This window comes from Vidua chalybeata, chromosome 5, assembly GCF_026979565.1.
Source record: "Vidua chalybeata isolate OUT-0048 chromosome 5, bVidCha1 merged haplotype, whole genome shotgun sequence".
Taxonomy (NCBI): Eukaryota; Metazoa; Chordata; class Aves; order Passeriformes; family Viduidae; genus Vidua; species Vidua chalybeata.
This window is the reverse complement of record NC_071534.1, coordinates 43,946,409-43,961,711: the sequence shown is the minus strand read 5'-3', so window position 1 is coordinate 43,961,711 and position 15,303 is coordinate 43,946,409. Positions and strand designations below refer to the sequence as shown.

Here is a 15,303-nt window from a genome sequence, read left to right as displayed (position 1 = left end):
TTCTGACAGAACAGAGCAATTAAGTATATTGAGTGAGCTCTTTGGACTAGTGTTAAAGAATAAAGAGCACTGTAACACTCAAGGCAGAGAAAATGTGGAATGCTTCAAAAACAAGCATTTAAAATAGCATTGATAATAAATTATTTAAATGGAATTTGGAATGTGGAATTCTTGATGTTTGGAGACTTTTTCTTAGGTATGAGGAAGAAGGACAGCTGACAAGACATGGAAGAAAGCCCATTATAAGGCAGAAGGGTATTATTTTCATTAATGCAAAATTATTGCTAAGTCAATCTTCAAAAACAAATCTACATAATCTATAATCTTTGAAGCTATAGAATTGGTTGGGTTCCACAGTAAGTTATCATCCTTATGATTTTTATTTTAGACACTGTAGTAATCAAAGGGTGATATAGCTTTAAAGAGTAATATGACATAGGCTGAAGTTCAATTTAGCATGCTGGTAATAGACAAAGCACAGGGATTTTTCAGTTGCCTTGACTGGGACAAGGGATGGACATACAGAAGTCTTCAATCATCAGATTACCTTGATATGTATGACTGAATATAGGCTTAGTTAAAATAAACAGTTTGTAATTGCCAATAAACTGCCTGCTTTATTAAGACCAATAAAAAAGAGAAATGCAAAGAGGTTTTTAGATTTGTATATTTTAACAATTTTGTAATCCATTGATCAAAGGATAGTATAGAAACAAAGCAGACTATTCAGTTTACAATTCAAAGCATTCTTACATTTGAGATATCAACTCACAAAAATAAAATATCTAGCAAGATAGCACTTCAGTGCAATAATATGCATTTGCTTGTAGTCTCATTGGTAGTGTTCATTAAGGACCTGACATTCAGTTTATTGGTTGCAGATACAACCAAATCTGGGAAAAAGTTGAGCCTGATTTTGATAAGAGTAGCCATCAGTGGCTGCAGCTAGTATCTTTTCCAGGATTACTTTCAGTTAAATTAGTGATACACATTCTTAATATTGACTCCAACTTACACTGATTTTTGTCTGAGAATTTTACATGTGAATATTTAATGAGAAAGCCTGTGAGGAAACCCAGTAAGACACAATAAAGGTACCATTATACCTTACAAAACCTGAGGATATAAATGGAGAATCTTGGCTCAGCTATAAAACACTTGAAGTTTTGAGCCAGATTAATCACTGGACACTGGTTGCTTTGTGCTGCTACATATCAAGGCAAAGGGAGATACAAGTTAGGCCAGGTCTACTGATCAGCTGCTTTGCATTACTGGGTGAACTAACACCAGTCAAAGAGACTGATCATCAATTGACCAGCAGGCAGGCACAGACATGCTTACAAGAGTGGCATTGGAGACCAGGTGGTAATCATGTGTGTTGTCAGGGAGAGCTATTAACAGATGAGGCCAGTGTCGCCCAGTTGCTTTTGCCCAGATGAGCTGATCATGCAAATCAGTTAGTGAGGAAGCATGACACTTGACTGTTATCTCCAGGTATAGGTGTATAGCTAAATCTATACAGAGATACATATATACACTGAGGTATAGATCTGCACCTGCTTATTGCTTATAGCAGCTTCCATAGCAGTTGTTAATACCATACCATCAATGTATGTCCTCCATATGAGGCCTACATGTGACATTTCAGGAGATTTAACACTAGGGAAAGTTTGAATGCTCCTATGTTTTCACATTATTGAACAAAATAATGAACAAAAAAGTCGCATCCTCTGCATGCACCAGAAAATATATGGTAGTCCAGACAGAGCTCCACAAAAACATGCAGCCAGGTCTTAGGCTGCAGATGTTGTCTACCTAAACTTTTAATAAAGCATTTGACACCATTTCCCACCGCATTCTCCTAGGGAAACTGGCTTCCCATGGTGTGGATAAGTGCTGGGTAAAAAAAACTGGTTGGATGGCCAGGCCCAGAGAGTGATGGCGAATAGAGCTGCATCTGGCTAGCAGCCAGTCACCAGAGGAGTTCTCCAGGGCTCAGTACTGGGGACAGTCCAGTTTAATATCTTCATTGTTTAATATCTTAATTGATGATCTGGACGAGGTGATCAAATGCATTCTCAGTCAGTTTGCAGATGACACCAAGCTCAGTGGAAGTGTTAATCTACTGGAGGGTAAGAAGGCCCTGCCAAGGGATCAGGACAGGCTGGATCAACAGGCCAAGGCCAGTTGGATAAGACTCAACAAGCCAAAGTGCTTGGTCCTGCACTTGGGTCACAACAACCTCAAGCAGTGCTGCAAGCTGAGGGAAGAGTGAGTGGAAAGCTGCTCACAGGAAAAGTATTTGGGAGTGTGGTGATGTGGGGGGCTCAGCCTCTTCTCCCCTGTATCAAGAAATAGAACAACAGGAAATGGCCTCAAGTTGCAACAGGGAAGAGGAAGGTTTAGAATAGATATTTGGAGAAATTTCTTCATAGAAATGACTGTCAAGCATTGGAATAGCCTACTCAGGAAAGTGGTAGGATCACCATCCTAAAAATTTAAAAAAAAAACCCATGTGGATACAGCTCTTGAGGACATGGGTTCATGGTGAATTTGTTGTGATGCTAGGTGATGGTTGGACTTGATGATCTTGGAGGTCTTTTCCAACCTTAATTGTTGTATGATTCTAGCAGAGATGTGGGATAAAAGACCGGCAAATGACACATTTCTGAAGTGACTGGTTTAGGTTTTTATGCTTTCTATTCTAAAAATTAAAGCATTTTATCAATAAATTGTCAGAAAAAGTGCTGTACTTGAAGGATAGGTGATGCAGCCTATGACACATCCTTAGTGATGCATCCTACAATCCACACAAAAGGATCTTGAACTTTGATATGTACAAAGCAAAGAAGTTTTAAATCATTCTCTCAGATCTCTATATGAAGACACATACTGAAATCACACCAGTACTCTATGTTCCTTACAGTACATTGAAAGTCTGGAACTGGGAGAAAAAAAATAATTCACCTGTGGTGATGATTTTACAGATTATATAAGCTTTCTCTGATGTTCAAAAGTTGTAAGAAAGGGTTGTTATAGTAGGCATAGTTAGGATGATCTCTAACAGCATGCTGCCATTTCAGTATGAAGTCCTCAGCAAAGAGCTTGGAAGAATTATTTCTGGCCAGTTGAATCACAGTGTCTTAGATGTGCTGATGAATGGTGTTGCTATACAAAACTTCTGAGCTCAGAAGCAACCTTAACATGTCTGTTTCCAGTGCTATCAAAGATGGAAGTATTGTAAAGCTAATGTTACCCATATAAAGATGAACAGCAGGAACATCAGTGATCATATGAGTGTGTCACAGCTGTACCTGGACAGTGGGAAAGCTAGTGAATTAAAAGCAAGAGACACAATAAGTTCCATAAGATGGTCTGGGTGAAACTTTACTTTTACTGTGTGGTATGTTTCAGTTTTAATTAGCAAGGAAGAAGGTTCAGAAAGACCCGAAGCCTACAGCTCCAGGGACATTGGGCCTGGAAAAGGCATGCCAAGGAGAACACAGCATTACAGAAACATTCCTTCTTCCTGAAGGAATCATTCTTACCTGGGCCACTCATGGAACTTGGAACCTTCATCCTAAACTCCAAGGTTTAACCTAAACAATTAGGTTTAGGGTTGGGGTTCAGACAACCAGCAGGCATACAGCTCCATAGACACTGGAGCTTGAAAAGGGATACCATGGTGAGCAGGACACTGCACATACATTGCTCCTGCCACACTTTCTAATCTGGCCACTGATTGTACCTGGTACATTGGCCTCAACCCCAAGCTGCCTTTAGGGTAAAGGGGTAGGGTTAGGGTTCAGAGAACCACAAAGAAAATAGTCCCAGGGATTCCGGGTTTGGAAAAGGTGAGGCAAGGAGAACATGCACTGCACCAACATTGCTCTCTCCACATATCTTTCTGGTCTGGGCCAGCCATGGTACCTGAGACCTCAGTCTCAACCAAAACCCACAATTACAGTTAGGATAAGGGTTCAGAGAACCACAAAGCCTACCACAACAGGGACACCAAGGCTTGAAAAGGCCTGCACAGGACAGCACAAACACTGGCGTTTCTTACATGTTTCTTAACTCAGTTGTCCATGGTACGTGGGTCTCAGCGTATACTAAAAACCATCGTTAGGGTCAAGGGGTAGGGTCTGGGTTCAGAGAACCATAATGTTTACACTCTATGGACACTGGGGCTGTAAAAGGCAGAGTAAGGGGAGCACAGAAATGCACTAACATTGGTCTCTCCACATTTTTCTTATGTTGGCCACCCATGGTGCTGGAACCTCAGTTTCAACCCCAAGTCTCCCTTAGGTATAGAGTTACAGGTTCATGTCCCCTCCAGGGACAGTGGGAGTGGAAAATGCCTATCAAGGAGAGCCCAGCACTGTGCTAGCATTGCCTACTTCACATGTTTGTAATCTCGGCCTCCTATAGTACTGGAGACGCCAGTTTCAGACATCCTACACATTTAGGAGGACATGAGTCTTCTATCATGTATATTCTTTAAGTATCATTAGTAGATACTTAAAAAAAAAAAAAACCACAAAGACTATTATACAGAGGTATAATACAGCAGCTGTATCTTTTTTCCTGTTGCACATGAAATATTTTATACAGATGTGATTTCAGAGTCATTCTCTGTGTTTGAAATCAAACAGAAGTGTAAGAATCAGAGCAGCTGTAATACACTAGGTTGTTTGAATTTTTTGTAGCTGTCCTTACAACACATAAATTCTCAGAATCATGGCAACATTCTCCCTTACTCCAGCCTCGTTTGACACTCAACTAGGAGCTGATCACTGGACCTTAGTCCGCTATATTCCCTCAGTGAGCCAGCTGAGAACCCTTCTTTTGGTCAAATTTACTGCCTGATTCACAGACTGTATTTCAAGATAGCTTTATGTGTTTACACTGAAATAAACAGTGGGCACAAGTTCACTTTTCTTTAAACTTGCTTTGAGGTTGTTCACATGTGTTCCTAACTCAGTCCTGGAGTTCTTGTCTGCCTGCCACTGTAAATCTTCAGTGACTCTGCTTAAATCCAAGCGCTCAGTCTGGATATTGAAGAGATTTAAATGGATGCAGACTTGTCAGTTTTATCGTCTTTGGGTTTCCTTTTCCACCTGAAATAAAGTAAGCAGATGGAATCTCAAGTCTTCTGAGAATAACCACAGGGAAGTTGTTTTCCGTGGGTGTACAAAAACAAGCTAGAGGATAATTTGGAATTTATTGCTGCTGAGTCTGGAATAATTGTGCCACTTCTGAGAAGCCTGGGGAGTCATGGGGAAAGCACATATTAACATAAAAACTTTTCTAGAAAAAAGAGCCACGTCAAACTGGTCAGTTTCCACAAAAATCGCTGATGTGGAAATAATAGACAATTTATTGGGGTTTTTTTTGATTATGTTAAACGATGTATAGACTAAGTTGTGTCAAAACCCCCCAAATTTACAGCTTCTCTGTTTAGAAACCTGTGTTAATGGATATGAATACATACATTAAAAGTGACTTGTTTATTGACAGCCAAAGTATTCTGATAGAATTATAGCACTCCACAGTCTTTGTTAATGGATAGTGTTAAATTTGGAGTCTATCTATGTTAGAAATCACTCACTGTATTAATATATGCCAGCTGTGAGATAAGCCTCTGACAGCTTCTTAAAAATACTGTTATTCATTCACACTGATTTCATGTGTAGCTAATCATTGCACTTGTTGCCAAAAGCGAAAAAGAAAACCACCACTTCACTTTACTATTGTAAATATTTAACCGATGGAGTATAAAATATTCTCTGGCTTGGTTTTGTTCTCTGCCAAATGAAATAATATTTTTAAATAATCATTCTTTCCTGTTGCATTTGTTTGACAAAGGAGTATGATAGAGTGTCTTACCGGCTCTGCAGCTTCACAGGAAATTTCTCATAGAATATTTCTATGTGCAAAATCACCCAAAGAGAAATTTTAATGCAAGTACTTCTGAAGAGCAGACGGTAACTAATCATGCCACTTCACAATCCCCTTTTGCAAGCTAATTGTAGGCTGCTGCTCAAGGGAGCGTTCCCTTTCCCTGCCCAGTGGTCTGCTCCTGTCTCCGTCATGCATTGGATGCCTTAGGAACAGGGCAGGGCATGGGGAGCTGGATCACCTTGCCAGGCTGACTGTAACCTCTCTGCTGGGTTTACTGCAGAGTTCATTTTCTCTGCTCTGATCTGTGAGCTAGTCCAGCTCAGGCCACATCTATTTGACTGGAAACAGCAGGAGCTTGCAACCAGAGGCAGGGAAGAGAGAGCTGGCCGGTTCTTTATAGGCTTCATTGCACACAAGCCAGCAACATAAATATAGGTAACCTCAGCAAAAGGATAGCAATGGAGGTTGCACTGAAAATCAGTCAAAAAAACCAAATTGTTCCAACAACAAAAAGGATGAATCTGACCTATGATCAAAAGACAGAAAAGTCTCCAAACAGGCAACTTACTGGGAAGTTAAAAGCTCTTTCTAGTTTATCACTTATTTAATAGCAGAGACATAAGTGGTACTTCACAGAGACATGACTTGATTCCTGACACTCACAACCTGAGCTCTCAACCTGTATATTGCAAGACAGAGGCACAGAGACCAGCTTACATCATGGGGTTGCAGTCCTAAAGGATCAGAGGCTGTATTAAATAATTAAACATGATAATCAGAGAACTGACCCAGACAGTGAGTAGACACATCCACATTAACTTACAAGAATAAAACTGTACTATCTCACAGCTTGCAAATGCTAGAAGCTAAGGCCCTGCTTTTGCAGGTTTTTTTTCTGGCTGGGTGCCCCCACCTTTTCCCATTTTTTTCACTGTCTGATCCATGAGTGAGACAGGTCAGCTCATGAGGTGGCTTTCTACCAGCTCAGCCAGCAGATACCAAAAATTTTGGGACCATGTGAGCAGTTAGAAGAACCAGAGAGACTGGCAGAGTAGAAACCATCCCTCTGTGAACAACCTGGCATTCTATTGTCTCAACTGTAATGGGAACCCTCCCCAAAGTATTAATTATTTGCATTCAATTGATAGCATTAGTGACAGCTATAGCCAGCTACAGCTGGTTATTTTTTACTTAAAAAAAAAAAAAAATCACAGGATAATTCAAGTTAGAAGGATCTCAAGAGGTTTCTGGTCCAATCTCCTGATTAAAGCAGAGAATTCAGACTGGTTTGATTAGATTTTTGTTCTTTTTTGCCCTCAAAAATAATTCTCTTTATTTGAGAAGATGTACAATTTATATAAAGTTTGTTGTATTTTCCAGGAAAAGGCCTTTTCTCTGTCACAAGAGCATCTAATATAGCTTTAGGGAAAGAACAAAATGTCCACTGTCCTTCTGTTTGGGCTGCTAAGGTGTTGGCAGAAGAGCACTCTGGAAATGCCTCTTTGCAAACAGCACACTGGCACAATTTTATCCTCCTCTGTCAGGAAGAATCAGTTCATGGCTAGCATTTCTCAGGGTCTGATGAGAGAGTCATGAACCTCCTGGGAAGTCTTACTTTACTCTAACCATTTCAACCTGAATGAAGCAGGTGAATGAAGCCTCCTGCTCACTCTGTCTAACCTGGAACAATTTCATTCCAGCCTTGGAGGTGGACAGCAGGCTCAGCCAGTGGGTACCAGGCAGCAGGAACATTTCCTGGGGAAGGGGTGGGTGACTATGAACTGCAGGGAGAATAACTCTTCACCCAGCACAGCTGGATCTGGAAAAGTACACCTGTCCATAACATGGGACACACATACATGGTTGTATCTTCTTTAAAATGTTTGTTGTTGTTATTTGGGTTTTTTAGGGTTTTTTTTAAGACACAAGAAACCTATTTAGAAAGTCTGTTATGTGGGTAGCAAGGTCAGCCACCCAAAAATCATGAGATGCCAGGTGACCTTGACTCAGTCCCCTGTGCAAAGTGCATTATGCAGTATCAGCATGTATTGCTCCTTCATGGGATCTCCATCTGTTTCAGTGCAGAATACAGATGAAAAAAGATTAACAAGGGGATCTTAAATTTGTTAATTTCTAACATTCACTTTGACCCTTATATCCTTATTAATACTCCTGTAATGCAGAGGGTAACATGCATTACATGCATGACCTGAAAGAACAGTAAAAATGTCTTGAAAAAGACAGAAAAAAATTATTAATGATGAAACATTACTTTCTCTCTAATTCATGTTAAATCTAGACTTACAAGATCATGTTAAACAATTTATATAGAAAACAGTAAATCAGCTTATCATAGCAGATATAAAACAAACAAAACCAAGCTTGGATGTGACTGTGTGAACAGTCACATGGGGAGAAAAACTAGGCATATACCTTCAAATAACCATTATTGTCCCAAAGGTGAACAGGTAAGAGAATGGTCTAAGAGCCAGACCCTCTGCACTCCTGAAGATGCAACACTGAGAAAACTGAGATGATGCAAAAAGATGAGAGGAGAGCTCCGATACAGTGGCATCTTTTGGTACTAATTCTGCCCTTTTTCCAACTCTCTTAACTCCTTCAGGGTTTTTTGTTGTTGTTGTTTTGTTTGCTTTTAAAATTTTGCTTTGATTTTTTTCTCTTCTTCCAGAATATGAAGTAAATTTCAGAAGGCAACATGTGCCTAATATCAGCTGCATTAAAATTTTTAATTGTTTAGGACTCAGAGCTCTTTTCAGATAAAATTAGTTATCCTACTGTGATTCTTTGAAAGGCCAAGAAATTTCTAGAATTGACTTAAAGTTGGGAAATCTCTACCACATACTGAGTTCAGCAACACTCTTGTCTAGCCTTCGATCTCTCTGCTGTTTTGTGTTGCCTTTGTGAATGAGATACAGGGCCTTGATATAGGCTTTTGTTTCATCCCCTAATTCCTGTTAAGAAGATGAGCGAATTATAACTACTTAGTAGCAACAGATGTTGGACAAAGAAGTACAGTGGGAAGGTGAACAGGAGGTTTTCCACTGATTTTGTGTGATGAAGATTTACACTATTGTTTAAAAAAATAGATAATTCATTTCTAAATGTCTCTACAATTAAAGGGCCAAAAGGTGCCTGCATTTAATCAGAAAAACACACAGAGAAACACTGTAAAAAGACCTTCTGACATAAATGTCTTTAAAAATACTATTTTAATTCAGATCAGGTGTTTGTCAATTAAGAGCATTAACTAGGGACACAGTCATCCTAACCAGCATATGTATTCATCCACAGACGTAGCCTGGAGGGGTGGTGATCAATTATTCAGCATGGCATTTTATGCTGCCTCCACCTTTCATAGCACATCATACACCAGATTGTGATCAGTAGCAAATATCTGAACAGAAGCAACTGAGGAAACATTATTTTTGGTTGAACCTAAAGGAGATTTTAATTTCTTCAGTAAAAACTCTCATCAGTCACTAGATAATGGAAGATGCATGAGCCTGGTTCCTTCTGTTCTTCTAAAAGAACTGAGCTAGAGGTTTCCCATTCTTCAAATATCCCATATGCTTTAGCATTCAAACCTTTCAGAATTCTGCCTCTTCCATGACATTTATTGTCACCTCCTCCTCCCCCAAATCGCTACTGCTGGTCCAGCAGCATATTGATAGAGAACAACTCTCCCTGTGTGCTTTTTCAGTTTTGAAGCTGCCTAAGAGTGCAGTCAAAAATGCTGCTCCAGCTAAAGCTGATGGAAGCAATGAGGTCACCCCCACACACCCCCCAGTTTCTTCCCCATCCTCCCCACCTATCTCCAGCTCAGATCTCTTGGGCAACCCCAAAGCTAACTACCCTACTAAAAACCTGTTTATTTTCTGTTGGATCAGGGAGGCTGATTCACCCTGAAGTTGCATAATCCCTTGACGTGTGGCAAGGAAAAGAAGAGGAACACACATGGGAGTGGGGACATGAAGACAGAAAGGCTGCCATCATTGGTGGCAGCCCACATTTGTACAAGATTAAGAGCAGCATGAACCATTCCTGGAGAAGAATGTGTTGACCACAATTTTTCTACTTAAAGAAAATATATTTTTATAAGGTAACATAAGCTACTTCCTACTCTTTGAGTTCTTTAGTTTGCTTTTCATTTCTCAGCTGGAGACAGAGTCTATGCACTTGTTAAATGAAATACACGTGAGAATTCCTTCAAATTAAATGTGAATTTGTTTTGGTGGGATTTTTAACTTTTTTTTTCTTAAACTGTCACAAACACATTCCTGAGTGAAACTATGGAGGACTCTTTCTGTACTTATTCTCCCACTGAGTTATTTATACTTCATGCCCTTGTCTTTTAGCATGAGGTAGGCTGTACAGTATTTTTTTTTTTTTTTTTGGTAGCAGATAGCTTTTTTTTCCCCCTTATGACAGGAAAAACATACCAGAGATCATTATAAAACAATCAAGATCATTAATCCTCCTCCTCTCCTGGGGGACCTGCCTTGTGTTTCTGTTGCTCCAGGGCATTCATCATTCAGAAGTGCATATTCAGCATTTCCCCCTTTTATTTCTTGTTGTCTTGGGTAATATCAGTACGGAGTAGGAAACCTGGGTGAAATTGCAGTATGTTTTAATCTTTCTCACTCTCTCTGAGGAGGTTAGGGATAGAAGCAACACTGCTTGGGAGGCAGCATATTAGCTGGTCTTTTTGTGGGTAATTGTTATCTGCATTGTTAGGTGCATTTGCCTATCATCTGGAAAAGGCCTGGCAGATTCAAAACTGAGTTGAACATTTGGGAAAGAAGATGTGTTCTACCGTGAAATTAAAATGAACTGGTACCTCTCTAAGGAGCTCAGTAGCTCTGTAAGAAGTAAACTGTGCAGTTCTTGCTTTTGAGTTAATAATCATGCCCAGACCTAAGTAAATCTATTAGGTAACTAAAGTATGTTCTGGGTCAAATTGAACACTAAACTAAAAGAATTAATTCTCAAGAAAACATCTTGGCCACTAAGGTGCCTCAGTATATGCAGTTTCTACTCCAAAACAGTTACCTAATTTCCGGTATCACTGAAGTCAAGTGTTAAGTGATCACTGAAAACTGGAAAAAATAGGCAGCTGGGCTGGTCTCGTGAAACCCGTCAAGAAGCACTGCACCCCTTTTGGGAACACCTCAGCTGCTGGAGGGACTGTACAGCCCATCAGTGTGGTGCAGTGTGGTGCAGCATTCTGTGGGGAGCCAGGCACTGAAAAGCCGGGCCCCGTGCCTTGCCCGCGGCCCTCGCAGGCCCCGGCGCCAAGGCGTCTGCCAGCCCGGGGCAGGGGCCCGCGGCCGACCCACGGCTCTGCCCCTCAGCTCTGTAAACCACGCCTCGAGTTTCCACCCTGCATCTTCAACTAAAAGCTGTAGAGCACTGTTGTGAAAGAGGGCTATTAAATAAATAAAAGCCAGCGGTGAACAGCCTGCTTCTAAGCAGGAAAGTGTGTGTCACCGAGCTTCTCGCTGGTGTCAGGGAAGGAGAGGTGATAATGACAGGCGCGGCCTCCAGGCAGGGAGGTGGAGGCGGCGCTGAAGGGGGGCCAGAGCTCCGGTTGAGGCAAAGGGAGAAAAGGGATACAGCGCAGTAAAACGATCCCTGTGGAAATAAATAAAGGACAAGCGAAAGAAGAATTTACTAGAAGCGAAACAAAGCAGAACCACCGGTACTTTCAGAGCTATAAAAATGAGGAAACGAGAAAAAGCATGGACACATTCTTATCCAAATTTCTAAAATAGTCGCAAGTTACACATTTAGGGAGAAACTGTAACAGGGATGCTTTGCTCTTGTCTGCCTCTTTCTCTAATCTAGCCAGCAGTGTGCCCACGTTCCCATGCAACGTGACTATAATTATGCGAAAAACACTTTCACTCGCCTGTGAAAATGTAAAAGTTTAATAAAAGGACAGTAGGAGACAAGCACCATAGAGCAAAGGTTATTATGGCCGGGTGCATCTTGGCACTTCGGGGATACCCCTTAAATACACTTTCCCTTACATCAGGCTCTTGTATATTCATAGACCCTTATGCACATCCATAAGCTAGTTTACATAGTCCGGGAACTATTTTACATGGCCCCTACTTGGGATTCACCTTTTTAGAGCATGCATGTTTCTTGGCTGTGGTTTTGGCTCCTTCTCCTTACACTTCCAGTTTGGGCCTTGGCCCACACTGGCTTCAGATGGTCAGTGCTGATAGTTGGCATATCTGTAGTAGGTGTCCTCATCCTATGTTCATTGGATGTTATCCCATCCAAGCAGGCATTTTAACACAAGCGTAGCTATTTCATGACTATGTCTAAGTTTAATTAACAACAGAAATAAAAGCTATATTTTTATAACATATAAAATCCATTTTAGTATTTAAGAAAAGCCAATATTATAATACCTTTCTATAACAATTATAAGCAGTGGTCTATCAAAGCAGGACCCAGAAATTTTCATCTTATTTCTCTGCAAACACACGTGGAAGGCTGGAAAACAGTTAAAGCATCAACTCTTCTCATCTTAGCAAATTGTGATTTAGCACCATGATTCTGTACATAATGAGAGTGTCTGGGTTTCCAGTGAGTAGGACTTGATAGTATCACACAATTAGATAAGAAATGTAATGAACATGTCCAACACTTTACCCAGGTTTACTGTCTCTTGGTATCTAATGGAAATTGCTTAAGGAGCTCCCTTTTTTTCAGTTCTGTCACATATTTGTGCTCAAGAGTTTTTTTCTCATTTTTACTTTCTCCCACATGCTGATAAACTTCAGTTGACAGACTGAAGGGGCTTAACACAAACAGGCCCTGAAAGTATGGATTTCAGCTTTGGCATTTACTACATTAGCAACAGATGTCTTCCCCAAACACTTCACCAGAGCACCAGTGGCCTGCTGTAAGGAGCATAAACCCAGGCAAAGAGAGGGTTGTCCTCAGTCTAAGAACACTGAAGTGTTTTATAAATGTGGTATTTATAGCAATGGCAGGTTATTGATACTTAGAGGAGCATCACAGCTAGAGGCATAATGGAATTTTTTGGGGTTGTGGGAAATACAGTTTAAGGCCCCAGGCTTTAACATAACCTTGAAAGACAGAGGACAATTATGACCTCTGAAGATCTTATAACTTGTCTCCAAGAAAAAGCGAGTCCTGTTTTTCTAGACAACAGCTTTGAAAAAAAAAAAAAACCCACAAACAAAACACTCCTCCCAAACAACCACCCCCACCCCAAACCTAAGCAACTCACCCCACCCAGCTCTAAAGGCTCACTTTCTGAAATGTTAAAGTGTTCATGAACCAAACATCTGTTCTACCATTCTGTGGAACAGAGATACAGCATCTCCTGAACAATTAGATCATTAGAAAAAAATGGTCAGGTGTGCAAAACCAGATTTAGGGGTTTCAGTCTCATTTTTATCTGGAAAACCTTTATTAAAATATTCTGTATAGCTAACAATCATCTTGCTATTGTTCTCATAGGACAAAGACACATAAGCCTTGAGCACAGATCGGTTCAGCTGATGCAGCCTATGCCAGCATGGAAGCACGGGCTGAGCAGAAGGCACTTGCAGAGGTCATTGGAGGTAACGGATTAGCTCAGGAACAATCAGGAAAGGAAGAGCTATTCTTATGCCCATTCAATACTCAGCAGTATCAGATGAAAAGCCAAGACAGCTGGTATCCTATGATGCTCATTATTCACAAGTTTTCACAAACATATTTTCTATTCCATCATCCAAGGTTTTAAAGAGACTATAAAACAGTATCTCATTCATGACACATCTCTGCAGAACCCCACTCAGTACATCTCATTATTTTGTCTGCAAAGTGTTGAAGGCAGTTTTCCCCCAAAGTTTTCACTTGGGTTGCAGTAGTAGCATTTATATTGTTACGATATCATAATAGCCCAAATCTTAACAAAGTCAAGATAAATGACATCTACCACTCTCTTTAACATGTAAGAGCTACAACCTTGTACAGAAAGGCATTAGATTAATTAGAGTCTATATTAATTTTGTTTTACATCTCACATCTTTGCTTGATAATTCTGTTCCTGGATTTTTTTTTTTAATCATGAGCCTGAAATTCCTCAGCTTCCACTTTTTAAAACCAGAATCTGCGTGTATACTTGTAAATGCAAATTCTCATAGACAGCTCCTAAAATTGCATAGGTTCTCTATGTACTCTGCAAGGCCCAACCTCTTTAACAACATCTAACCAACATCTAACGCTCCCTACCCCTTTATTTCCCAGCTGTAGCTTTCAGTCTGATGGGTTGTTAATAGCATTGCAGTTGGCTTTAATAGCGAGGGCCCATTCTGCCAAGGATGAAACACCTCAGCCTTTCCAGCTGCTGTACTAAAGACTCCTCCCTGTTGAAGGGTGGATCAATTTGCTCCTTGGTTTTACCTTATTAACATACTCCTTGTTTTTCAATCTTTACACAACACACATTACTGTTTCTTGATTGATTGGCTGATCTTTTGATTTTGCCTCTGTATTTTTGTGTCAATTACACTTAGCAAGCTGGTCAAGGTTCTGCCCCTCTTTTTTAACCATCGTTGAAGATTTCATAAGCTGGGCTCTTAAGGTCACTCCTAATTTTATTCCACTTTGAAGTAGTTGGCAATAACGCCTTTATCACTGCTTTTTTAAAGAACTGCCTGTTTTGCTCTTAACCACTTCCCATGAGCTCCAGCTTCTCATTTCTCACTGCTTCAGTTCTGTTATGAATCTATTTGAAAATTAATGGTATCAATGACAATTTTACTAAGTGGCACATGAGCTACTGTCTCTGGATGAGACAAGTAGGCTGGGAAACCAGTACAAGTGAATGACCAGTTATCTGGCATTTCTCCTCAGCCAGGTGGCTTTTTTTACTTTCCAGTTTCTTAAACTCCTCATGCCATGTAAATGATGAGTCTACTAAGGTTCCTCCTCATCTCTCAGTTCCCTCCTGTAACTGAAATTTAAGTTGAAATGCAGTGTCCCTAAACCACTATTCAGCAGTAGTAGTGCTAGTAAAAATATGAACATTTGGGAAACAGCCTTAGTACAGATCTATAGAAATATAAATCAAAATATGGAATAACCATCTGCTGGTTAGCTTGTTTTTACTAAAAGGGGCATTGAGCTTATTTTTGTTTCTGTGTGAATTGCAGTACAATAGATGAAATGCATAAGCTTAAGACAGTATCTTTGAATCATGACTTTTGAAGTAATGTACAAATATTACAGAGATTCCTTACCACACTGCTTTCTATTTTAGAACTAAAGATACAATTCTAAAGTATCTTCTGCCAAACATCAGCAGACTCCCACAATGAACTCTGAAACCCTTAAAAAGGAGGAGGGTAA

General features: G+C 40.2%; 1 long non-coding RNA gene across 1 annotated transcript; it reads right to left on the bottom strand.

Moving 5' to 3' along the window:
• Positions 1-4,547: 4,547 nt before the first annotated feature.
• On the bottom strand, positions 4,548-11,444 carry LOC128788626 (uncharacterized). The gene is made up of 2 exons (XR_008431148.1): positions 10,975-11,444; positions 4,548-5,120 (listed from the first exon to the last, which is right to left on the bottom strand). It is a non-coding gene; the product is annotated as an uncharacterized LOC128788626 (long non-coding RNA).
• Positions 11,445-15,303: the final 3,859 nt, after the last annotated feature.